Source organism: Protopterus annectens, chromosome 14.part0, assembly GCF_019279795.1.
Source record: "Protopterus annectens isolate FY-2018-M chromosome 14.part0, PAN1.0, whole genome shotgun sequence".
Lineage (NCBI taxonomy): Eukaryota > Metazoa > Chordata > Ceratodontiformes > Protopteridae > Protopterus > Protopterus annectens.
Genome location: NC_056748.1, coordinates 992,043,537 through 992,056,004, shown reverse-complemented (window position 1 = coordinate 992,056,004; position 12,468 = coordinate 992,043,537).

Genomic DNA, 12,468 nt, shown 5'->3' with positions numbered 1-12,468 from the left:
CTATTACATAATGCTTAACTTAAAACAGCACTATCACACTGACAAACAGAACAGTCTATATGACAGTAAGCACTAGGCCACCAATGTTCCCAAGGTGAAATGTATAAAAACGTACAGCAATATACATTAAGGTGTCTTACTACTGATATCACTCACATGTTGTAACAGCCTAGGTTATATATGGTGCATACCCCTCCCCCATAGACTGACTTACAAGGACATATAACAGTGTTACATACACTGACCTCTGAACTGCACAAGGGCACACACATTTTGTCCAACGGTAGCCCACATATATATGGACCCTACCCCACAATATGTGTGGGGACCACAACATCACTGGAATGATGACAGGAATGGCAGCATGACATAATCATAGGCCACTACTTAACCTCTTACTGCATGACATATGGACAAAGCCTGGTATATAGGTGGAGGACAGAAGCTGAAACACAGGGCCATATTTGCAATATTGTTGTTATACACTGAAAAAGTTGCTGGTGTTACAGGATTCTTTGCAACATACCCCTATTCAGAAAATTCACCCTGGGGATCACGTCAGTCACCCTGCTAGACAGGTGTCCAGGGAAGTAAATATTGTGGGAAGAAATATCCGGGGAATTGTTTGGCTAGGCTTGTATAGGCCCTAGGGCCGATAGCCTAGTGCCAACCTATGACCCTATGAACCTATAATATGAAGTCAGAAACACAAATGGATGTAGCCATGTACTGATAGCACTCAACAGACAAAATGCCAGTGACATATCTGAGACAAGACCTGTGTGGTGGACAGACAAAACATAACAGGCAATCCTCTGGCCATCATGTGGATAGGTCCACAGTTGAGAGCTAAGCAGACAGACTGCATTCCATGGGCATCTAGACTGCATGGGCAATCACAACATCATCTTCATGGCCCTGAAGGTGCCTGGGCTGGGGGCTGAGCAGAAGGAGCATGTGGACCCTGTGAGTGTGTATTGAGGGCCTCAAGGTGCTGTAGCACATCCCCTAAGTCTCTGTGGAGCTCCCTATGCATTAGACCCTGGACCTGACTTCAGGTGACAGGATGCTGTGTGTGCTCCCAGGGTGGTGAACACCATCTCCTCAGGTGGTTCCACCTGAAGGTAGTACAGGACCAGTAGATGTGGAGGTCCCAGGGTGGGTCCCAGATGTGATGTGGCCTGGTAACATGGCCAGATGAGGTGGGAGAAGTGGTTCTGCTGGCAACTGTTTCCCAAACATGCTATTGTGTCACTGTTATAGAACATATGTGGGTAGTAATACTCCTCACATTCCCGGATTATGTCTAACAGCATGCATAGATATCTCCATTAACACAAAACAACAGATGTGCAGCAGTCACATAGCAAATAGAACACATGCATATATGGAACCATAGTGGCCCTTACAATGGCATGCAGATGGCATTGTCCGTAACAGGCCACCAGTGATAGTGTCCCCACAGGGAACATGACTACAAACATAGCACACATTGTTGTACAATACGATATATGTCCCAATGGTAGGTCCTCTGTAGACATACTCATTGAGTTGTGTGATCAGATTGTTGATGCAGATATGGTGGGGGGGGAGACAGAGATGTGTATTAACTATGATAACCTTGCAGTATGAGGTCCTCAGATCTGTTTTCCTCTTTATGTCCTTCAGGCAATATGTCCAGGGAATAGCTGCCTATGTACACAGTGGAGGAGAATGATGTCATCATCACATACCTGGTGCAGCAGTACAACACCCTCTTCGGCCATACAGCCCATGATCTGCAGGAGAGGACCCCCTGTGGAACGATCTTGTTCACAGGGTAAACAATGTCGGCCTGCATAACTGCATTTATGAGCAGGTCCGACATCGATGCACTGCTCTACTCTGCCATGCCCTTCGGCATGCTGCTGCAGTTAGGGGGGACCCAGCTTGCAACAGGGGGGGGTCATGCCATCCAGCCCTCCCCGACACATGTTGAGGAGCTCCTCACCAGCCTCAGGGCACCTGCCCACCCACAAACACAACACCTGGCGGAGAGCATAGTGGAGGTGGATGCTACCCACACAATGGCAGAGAAGCATGCAGGTAAGGCCACAGGGCACATCAGTAGACCACTGTTGCGTATCCATCCACATCTGTAGAGTTAGATCATGCATATGTCAGATGAAATATATATAGTCTGTTGCTGCATTGTAGTAATAAACAGATGTGCATAATCTGTAGTATTGTGAGTTTGTACTGCTGATGTACTGTAATGCTGCACCCACCCTGTTCCAATGCCACAGGTGTGGCTACTAACATCACATCTCTCACACAGCTATGTAGGTCCCTCTGGTATACCTCCGGGGCAGCAGCCTGTAGCTGGTGAGTATGGTGTTTGTTCAGGTTTGCCAATACACTGGTCATGTTATGGCCATGGTATATTCCATGCACACATTTAACACACATACCCATAATGCATGCTGTACATGTTCATGTATTGTTGCTGTTAACTGCACTTGATCACAGTGGTCACCATGATGGTGAATCTGAAGGGTATGTAAGACTCCTGCAACATAATTAACATCCTGTCATTGCAAGATGTGTGCACAAAGATGAAAATAATGGTGGGACAAATGGCCTACAGTAGGGTCATCTCTGAAACATCACCCTTATACAGTGCTAGAACGGTGTATATACCACTATTACAATGGCAACTGTTACAGATCTACATTATGGCATATCACAATACTGCATTCCACAACCCATACAACCTGCAATGTGGTCCTAACATGAGCAATGAATGTGTAATATGGAATCCTATGTCAGGACAGCAAATATGGGGAATACATACCTTCACAAACACTGGAGGCATATGTGTGCATACACTCCAGATAACATATTGTGGAAGCAGCTTTTGAGGTACTGACAGCATGCATTCTTCATGAGTATGGACCTTCCAGCAAGTACAGCTCCCTACCTGCTGTCCAAGATGTTTGGCCATCAAATGTGCCCACTTACCTGCAACAGAGGCAGCCATGGCTTGCACACATCTTACATGCCATGGAATGAATCCCATACCCAACAGGTAGCACCCAGGAGTTGGACATGTAGCCATACCTCACCATTACATATACCAATGGCAAACAGTGCAGACAGTCATGTATGTGGCGAGGATGTATGGGACAGGATTAATGTAGAAAATAAACAGATGGCCATCCAAGACAGATGATGACGCATGTTGCAAACTGGTCATGCGGGCTGCCTAGTAACATGCCACAACACTGAGGGAGTTGCAGAAATGTCTAGCAAGTACTGGCTGTGCAGTACCCGTGTCAGCAATTACCTGGACTCTGCATATGTGTGGTCCATGGGTTAGGGTAATCAGATGGGACAATTGTACCACAGGAAACATCAGCCAGGCCTCTCTACAGGTAGCAGATGCATAACAGCAAAGGCCCCTAAAAGGCATGTGTTGCAATGTGTACCATTGTCCCAAGACCACATTGGAAACCTACACACATTATCAATTAAGATACATGTGCTGCACAACCAAAACCCCAGGCCCACCATCCCCATCTGTACCTTGCCAGTGCCAGTGTACACCTGTATGTTTGCCATTCATTAGCAGGGACTAGGCTGGTACACATGGTGTTCAGTGTTTGGGACACTGCAAAATGACACGTGTAGGCCATATTTGTCAAGCATCTGCAAAGAGACTGAGGGTGGGGAGGGGGTGTCATCATGACACAACAGTGCACTGAAGCAGAGATCCAAACGACACTATGAATGGCTGTATCTGCACACAGTCAAGGTCAAGAACTGTTGCAGACATAACCCTGACTCCACAGTATAGTGACAGCACTGTGTGACCTCCATGGGGTGTGCACATGAGTTGACCTTGCAATCACGCACAGTTGGGGGACATTTGTAGGGCAGGCTGACCAAATACTGGCAAATGCAGATGGCCCATCCTAGTATACCCCTGCCAGGAATAGTGACTGCTGTAGTACACATAACAGTAGGTGCAACAAACCATAATGATAAGGGTGTGCACACATGTACACCCACAAATTGTATGCATCTCAATCAGCATCTGCACAACTAACATATTTGTTTGACACTGCATTTGATTGCACAGGTCATATGTCACATATCAGGTTCATGTAATGTTAACATATGCAGTAATGTGGTCTTATGGCATATCAAGGAAGAGAGCATCATATCAACAAGGGTGTGTATACTCCCCATAGCTATGGTAATGTCTGAAGGTTGTCAGTGTAATTGTATTTTATTGGCCATACATGCACCGCTGATGATGGGATCTGTAAATCAGACATCAGGCACTCACAAATGACATCTGTCCACATATCACATAGGGGCTGTGAGCAGCAGAGCAAATATAACTGGCATGCATATATACATTCAGCAATGGTGTGTACACCTGTGAGGTATGGTGCACAGTACATGCCAGGGTGCCGAACAAGTGCACAGCAATACTGTGTACATGGGTGCAGTGTGTTCCAGGGGAAGGGACATCACCTACTAACACAACCCATGTATCACAGAGATGTATAATGTTGCTAGCAGGGATTGACTATAGCTACACTGCATGCTATTGAGTACTAAATGTCATGCATGTTGACAGATGGGTAATTTGGAGGTCTGTGTGTAATATCTTTGTGCAACCTCACCTGTAAGTGTGTGTGTGTGTGTGTGTGTGTGTGTGTGTGTGTGTGTGTGTGTGTGTGTGTGTGTGTGTGTGTGTGTGTGTGTACTGTTAAGCAATGATGTACAGGTCTTAAAGTGCGTTTCCTGTTTTCCCCCTCACAGGTGGCAAGGTGGGCCAGGGTCCCTCCTGCAGGCAATCTGATGTTGGTGTCCATACAGACACTGAAAATGATTATAGGTGTGTTGAGGCACAGGTGGGGTTGCCAGGGGCTGAAGCTGCACCATCATTTGACATGCCGCTGTTATCCACCCCATCCCCGCATACAGTCACAATGCCTATACATACCCCATCACCAGTGGCCATAGCAGAGGGACAGTTGGTAGTTGTTGGCATGGGACAGGACAGTGTGGTATCTATGGCACATGTGTCTGGACACAGCAGCCATAGCCAGATGTCCGGCGAGGTACCACATAGGCAGATGTACAGGGATGCTCATTGAAGAGCTGCTGGTCATCGTGTCCCTGGCAGAAGTGCCACATTTGGTACCACCAGATGCATGTTTCAGGCTGTCATGGAGGTGCAGGCACGTATGGAATGGTACCCCAGACAGGCTCTTAGGTTGCAGAGGGCCACTTATTCAGCTGTTACTGACAACATCCGCGATATTGCAGGTGCCATCCATTATTTTTCAGAGGTCATGAATAGATGGTTGTGTGAGATGGTGGGAATCCTCGACTGTGGAATGTCCATGCTTGAGCATATGGTGGGAGTGGTGCGATGGCCACATGGACGTAGGCCAGCAACACCAACAGCTGGAGGTTGATGTGGATGTGCAAGAACACCAAGGCAATCCCGTAATGGCAGTACCAGCCCCAGCACTGCAGGGGGGGGCACTGTCCATACCACACCACAGCAGGCCACATGCATGTGGCCCTGGTCAGTCCCAGGAGGGACCTGGATCCAGCAGACATATGTCATCATCAGGGGAGAGTACCATATCATGACTTGTACCTGGTCATACCCATGGAACCCCTGGCAGGCACAGTTCTTGTATCTGTGGCCAGAGATGATGAACTGCACACCCTGCCAGGTATGGTCTGCAGCTGTCCAACAAACACCTGTATAGGGCAGCCACATGGCAGAACTGCATGCATGCACAACACAAGCACAGCTAGGGCAACCCCATACCTACACACACCACATCACCATGGCCATATCAATAATTAAACCCCCCTCACTCACACACATGGTGTCAAATGTATGGCTTAGCCTAGGTCTCTGGCAAACCAACAACACACCCTGTGCATATGATGATACTTGTGCCACATCCCTGTCATCCATAACATCGATGCAGGGACAGGCTAATATGGTTCTGATGCACATGGTGACTGGACTACGGTGTACCAATGTAATATTGTGTAACATGTTGTCAGCAGTAAAGTTTAATGCTTACATGTCAGAAAGTGTAGCTGTCCAGCCATGATTCATTATAGCTGTTATTAACACTGAGTAATTGTGGTCTCCATAACATAATCCATTTGTGTTGTAGGTGTCCATGTGTCAGCAGGAGGATGGTCTGCTGTTGTATCCTACAAGGGGTATGGCACTGTGGTGACACCTTGGCTGTGCCATATCTTGGGTACAGGTGCACACATGTCACAGGTCTGTATAACAGTTATTGCATGTGCCACATGGCTGACAGGCTGGGGGTGGTGTATACAGGTGAGTGCATGGTGACTGCTGTCAGTAGCCCTTCTACAGTGGACAATGGTAAGTGTACTGGGTGGTACACACCACATATTTGTGTGTAACACACACAGAGGCTTTGGTGTTGATGCAATACACAGAGAATACTGTACACTTGGATGTATGTACCTGTGCAAGGAACACATTGTAGCCTATGTAATTCCACCAAGCCAGAATAGGCACAACAACACAATGGGAAATAAGCAGTCTGCTAGCTTAATGTCATTGACGATGGTACTAGAGGGATATATGTCCCCTTCCCCAATGTAGTGCAATTCTCAACTTGGTAAACATAGGTGTGCTGGTGTGGGTGGCACAGCCCTACCCTCTGGAGGGTGACAGGTCCTGTAGAACTGCAGATAGTAGACAACTACTTAACCTGTTAGCATGAACTGTACAGTATTACGGCCAGCTAAGTGGGGGGATACACTCAACAGTAACTGCAATGATGGTGGCTGTGTCCACAACAGCCACACCCAACTATATATACCAACCCCAGTACCGCTGCAAACCTATACAGTGGGGAAGAGGGCATTTACACATCTACCACTAGTTGTGATGGAATGTATTTCCACAGGACGATACCTGTGAAATGTTAGCATATGCCAGGCAGTTCTCAGACAGATGACCTCCTGGGACATGTATATTCTGCAAACAGATGTAGAGTCCTTCACATACACACACACTCTTACTTGGCAACACTGGGAGTAGACCCTTGCCTAGGTATATAGTGCTACTGATGTGTGTGACCTTAATTGCACACACCACACAGCTATTAGAATGAGGTGTGTTCCAGGTTACATGTTACGTGAAGAACATCCTCAGGCCTGTACAGTATGGTAATGGGGGATATACTGGTTGTTTATGGACAATACATAGTGTGACATACTGTCAGATACAGATTGACAAACACATAACAGTCAGACACACATCTGAGAGACCTGGGCTTATTACTGCTAACTACCTTGTCAGTGTGTCCATTGTGTTACAGATAAGTTGCACACAGCACATGCAAAACTGGGCTGGATAGTGTTATCAGTTACCAGTATGGTTGATGGTGACAGTGGTCCCTATACAGTGGAAAATGGGACATGTACTGGGGTACCATGGTGTAAAGACAGTATACCCAACACCCCACAGTGGATATTGTATGCACTGAAACCCATGATTACACTCTGACATACCCATCACACATTGACCAGGACTGCAATACAACCCCTTGTCTATCGCAAGAGTGCTGCTACAGGGATATGCATCTAATGCACATGCCACAGGCATAGTAGAATGATGCATTGTCATGCCTTTCCTATGGTCAGCAACATCACTATCCCTAATACTGTGTGGCAAGGTGTATTGTATTAGGAGAATGTGGCCTCAGAATGTTGTACCCTACAAATATACACACATGCACACATACACACACTTGCCGGACCTCAATGGATATCCCATGCCTATCAACCCATTTGTACAACAGTGTTGTGCTGGTACTGCAATGCCCAGGTAGGCCTTAGGGAGATGAGTGTAACAAGGTACATGTAATTTCCGGTACAGCAGCAGCCACATCTAACTATGGCAATGTGGGGTGTGGTGGGTGTGAAGGGCCTCAGGGTATTCTCAACTACAAGTCTACAAACACACAGACACTGATATTCTCCGTAATGCACACGTACACATTTGTCAGTACTGGGGTCCATCGGTACAGGTGTTCATAGGTGTGTACCAGGCTACTGTCTATGGAGAGGTGGGAAGTGTAGGGGATGTGTGTACAGTGGTATCATGCCACCTGCCATGTGCCAGCAGGCCGTCTATCAACAGATACTACAAGGGTGATCCTCAGTGTGAGAGTTACATGTATCAGCCAATCATCTGGTTGCCTCTTACAAAGGGCCAGTGGGGTGCTCCAGTTGACATGTATGCAACATGTATTACATAACATGGTCAGTGTCTGTCTTGGAGACCTGTACCCAAGCATGTTCTGTTGACTGTGGTAGTGTAGTTGAGGTATCCATGGCATGTGGCATTCATAACATAGCTGGGCACACATGTCAGTGTCAGTCAAGCATAGATTGCATGTACGTAGCCAAGATGGATACCTGACATCTGCACAGAGGACAGACAGACATCAGCTAGCCAAATAGCTATGCATTAGGATGAATGTGTTGACAGATAGACATCTGACACCAATAGGTATGCCATTACTACATGAAGGCAGCCCTCACTGACATGTGCTATACACACAGTAGTCTGCAGTTATTTTCCACATGTCAGATCATTATCCAGTAGGAAATATTTAATGAGACACAGCTCACACACCAGGAACATGACAGTGAGGACTCAGAGTCCATCTTTGCATGCAGGGGTGTTTGGTTCCAGTACTACAATCTGTGATCTACTCTTTCTTGGGAAAGCACTGTCAACAGTAGTAATGTAATGATACACTACATGCCAGTGTGACTGCATATAACCTGGGATACTACCCATGTATGTAACACATTTGAATGGAAAAGAGTATTGTACAAGCCATATATATTCAGGTATCCCAGACAGTAGACTGACACCCCTTGCTACTGTAATGACAGCACATAGACGCATGTTATGTCCATGGCATTAAATACACTTATTAAAGATGTCATTACCCTGCTATTTTATCAGACCAGAATGTGAGTACTGGTTACCAGGGTTGAGTCATGCTTAGCAGGTTTCAGCATTGCTGCAATATAAATGCTAAGCACATTTGCACACTTGTAAGCGAAGCCTACATGGTGTAAGCGCCTGTACGTTTACCCGTATGTTAGCAGCACTTACCGTCGCGCAAACCTGTGCAAACTCGCTTAAAGTTGCTCAAACCTGCCTTAACTACTCTGTATCCAACAGCCCTTGTTCTGCCCAACAACAAAATAAACAGCCCTTGTAGGTCTTGAACCCACGACCCTGTAAACTAAAGTCACAGCAGTTAACCACTAAGCCATCACAGCTGTGAAGACAGTTGTTGTTTTTCTAATATATCTGTCAGTACACATACAGAATAGTATTGAACAACCGGTATGACTTCTACAATGGAGTAGTACTTATTAGTGATAATACTGTTGAATCACGTATGTTGTTATATCTAAATATACACATATTAGATAAATACAGTGTGATGCATCTGGGAAGGTATATACAACAGTAATGTTTACACATAAGGATATGGATATATATATATATATATATATATATATATAGATATATATATATATATATATATATATAGATATATATATATATATATATATATATATATATATATATATATAGATATATGTATATATGTGTACATGTACATACACATATATATTCATATATATGTATTTATATACATCTGTATATTGCATTATATATGGCCATATATAGATCTCTCTGCATATATCTGTATTTATATATATATATATATACAAATATGTATATATATATATATATATATATATATATATATATATATATATATATATATATATATATATATATATATATATATGTGCATATATATATATATATATATATATATATATATATATATATATATATATATATATATATATATATATATATATATATATATATATATATGTTTAGACATATATGTGTGTGTGTGTGTGTGTGTGTGTGTGTATATATATATATATATATATATATATATATATATATATATATATATATATATATATATATATACACACACACACATATATACATATATGCTTAACATATATCCATAACATGGAGTGGAGTCAATGGAGAGTGGACTCAGCACCAACAGTCACAACCTCTTAGTGCAAGGTGATGTCATGTAAGTATTGCAGGTATAACTGTAGACTGTTGCTACTATAACAGAGGTTGTCTTAACAGAAATGTTGTGTGTGGGAGGTCACATCTGATATTGACATGTACGCCATCAGTTACTGACAAACATCCTAAGATCATCATAGTACAGTACCACAGTTATCACAGTAATGGTCCTGTGGAATACAGCAGAGATATAACCAACAAATGTGGACAGTCTGACACACTCTGGTCAGTCCAGAGGTATACACAGAACTCCTTAGTGCAAGACGTGTGGACTAAGCCTGACAATGTGGATGTTAACAGCCATGTAAATGGGTATATCACGTAAATAGTGGAATACATATGCTCACACAGTTTATGCATTCACACACTCCTGTCTGACCTGTCAAATAATAACCAGTGGAGCAGAGGTCACAAGCCCACATACTACCCTTTAGTTAGTGACATACATCTGTACAGCATCCCACTGCTTTGTCAGAAATACACAACAGTTATGGTGGCCCGGCAGCAGTACATCTGACAAATATCTGGATATAACAACACACTGGGTAAGTACACTGAGCTGCTAGGCATGTCAAAAAGCACTGTGCAAACTACAGTCAGACTGCCACAACACTGGCCTACATTTCTTATGGGGGAATACACATGTACCTGCAAATATAGCAGGCTCTACAGGCATGTAACAGCACTGAGTAACAGACACCTGTGTGAAAGTGCATACCCACAACCAATGTGAACACAGCCACATATGGTAAGCATGCTTACTATTACAGTATATGGACAGTCTGATCAACACCATCGTCATATGTACCACTCACACACTAACCTACATATACTGGGCCAATACACAGTGCATTCTGATGTCTGGCTGTGTACTGGGACATGTGTGTGTTTGGCCCTACAAATATGTAAGCCGATAGGGTACCATACACTGGAGCAGCATGCAACATCAGATAGAACAGGATGAAGAACAATGACATCTACCACAGTCTGTACACAGGCCAAGGTACATATTCACAATACACACACTGTCTTCATTCACCATAAATACACAGACCTCACTACTGTACACACTACGACAGAATATCCAGGTTTTGTCCTCAAATATAACCCCTACTATACATAACATGTCTAGCAGTCTGATATCTCACTGGCTTGTTATCAGGTATGATGTCAATAAATAATGTTGTACTGAACATATGCACCTCTTACTGCATGACATATGTACAAAGGTTGACGGAGTTGTGGCTGGAGGTACAAACACAGGGCCAATATTGACATGTTTCTGTGATAATCTTATACATTTTCTGGTGTAACAGGGTTTGTTGTGACATATGTCTTATGAGGGATATGAAGTCAGTAACTCTCATGGCTGTCACCATATACTGACTGCAATCCTCAGACTATGCTACTGCATTTCTAAAGATAGGTAATCTGTGAGTAACACAACACACATAAGACTCCAAACACTGCCCGGTCTGCAGATAGCCCATACAGATGAGAGTTTCCTCAACCACATAACACTGTCATTACAAGTATTAAATCATGTAGCCCAGCCATATCCACATAAACCCTTTTAAACCAACATTACTTCAAATGCAGAAGAGCAAGACGTACATTCTGTAGTCATGTCTGGAACATCCCCCTCCTGTTTGTTGGCCTGTCTCCACAGTCTATGGTGTATGAGGTATATCCCACTACCCTCTGTGATGCTGTTTGCCAAACACCGACATGAAGTCCTGCTCGCAGTGAATAAAAAGGGCCAACACCCACATGATTTTCCTAGTTATAGGAGTGTGTTTCCATGCAATTGGCTATGGGAATGTTACCACAGCTGTTCCACATGCAATCAGCTAGTGGGGGACTGCAATCCATGCACAGGCCATCAGCTGATCATGAGCATCACTTACAACACACAAGCTGCTGCCTAAACAAAGCAGGTGTACTTCTCCACATCCACCAGAGAGGGAGTAAGAGAGACAGATAGAGACAAAGTAAGAAAGGGAGGGGGTAGGAGAGTAAAAGCTAAGCATGTTTGTGTTATACACTTACCAGTACGGGGTTTCAACCCCCTGCCTATGTATTGCTATTACATTTCTATGCAGTTATGGCATGTGTCACATAGCTTACATGTTGGAGAGCTGTCCAAAGGTGAGTGACATCAGCACCAGTGATAAAAAAGGGCTAAGGTAGGTGTAGTACATGTGCCTGTCCACAAGAACAGGTGTCATGGATGACACAGCCAC